Genomic DNA, 983 nt, shown 5'->3' with positions numbered 1-983 from the left:
TTGTGGCAGCTTTATGATATCCTGGTTGTACAACAGGTGCTTGGTTAGGTGCATACAATGCATTATTGTTTTTGTATGAAAAGTTAGGATGGTTCTTCCAACCTGGGTTATAGGTGTTTGAGTAAGGGTTTCCTTGAGCATAGTTCACCTGGTCTGTGGAGGTTCCTGCCAAGAGTTGGCATTCTGGGGCAGTATGCCCTGAAACTTCGCATATCTCGCAGTTTGGTGCTACGGTAGCCACGGTGGCTGCGGGTGTTATAGTCAAGTTGTCTATATTTTGAGTAAGAGCGTCTACCTTGGCGTTGACATGGTCAAGACTACTTAATTCGTACATACCGCCTTTCGTTGGAGGTTTCTATACGGAGGTTCTTTCGCTTCCCCACTAGTAATGATTCTGGGCCATACTTTCGATAAGTTGATAGGCCTCATTGTAGGGTTTATCCATCAGTGCGCCACCTGCGGCAGCGTCTATTGTCAATCTTGTGTTGTATAAGAGACCGTTGTAAAAGGTATGAATGATCAACCATTCTTCTAGATCGTGACGTGGACAAAGCCTCATCATGTCTTTGTATCTCTCCCAAGCTTCAAAAAGTGATTCATTATCTTTTTGTTTAAACCTGTTTATTTGGGCTCTTAGCATAACTCTCTTACTAGGTGGGAAATATCGTGCTAAGAAAACTTTCTTCAACTCGTTCCACGTAGTGACAAGGTTAGATGGTAGAGATTGGAGCCAAGCTCTAGCTCTATCTCTTAATGAGAATGGGAAAATACGTAGTCTTATAGCTTCGGGGATGACACCATTTGCTTTCACTGTATCTGCGTATTGCAAAAACACTGACAAATGTAGGTTCGGGTCCTCCGTGGGACTACCTGAAAATTGGTTTTGTTGTACGACTGACAACAACGAAGCTTTTAGCTTAAGATTATTGGCCTCGATGGCAGGGCCAGCGATGTTGTTATGTGGTTCATCCTACGAAGGGATT

The 983-nt window shown here is 43.4% G+C and overlaps 1 non-coding gene across 1 annotated transcript; it reads left to right on the top strand.

Moving 5' to 3' along the window:
* The first annotated feature begins 533 nt into the window (after positions 1–533).
* LOC127099277 (small nucleolar RNA R71) lies at positions 534–640 on the top strand. The gene has a single exon (XR_007793800.1). It is a non-coding gene; the product is annotated as a small nucleolar RNA R71 (small nucleolar RNA).
* The last annotated feature ends 343 nt before the right edge of the window (positions 641–983 follow it).

Source organism: Lathyrus oleraceus, chromosome 6 (genome assembly GCF_024323335.1).
Source record: "Lathyrus oleraceus cultivar Zhongwan6 chromosome 6, CAAS_Psat_ZW6_1.0, whole genome shotgun sequence".
Taxonomy (NCBI): domain Eukaryota; kingdom Viridiplantae; phylum Streptophyta; class Magnoliopsida; order Fabales; family Fabaceae; genus Lathyrus; species Lathyrus oleraceus.
Note: the sequence above shows the minus strand (reverse complement) of the source record. Positions and strands in the feature narration are given on the sequence as shown.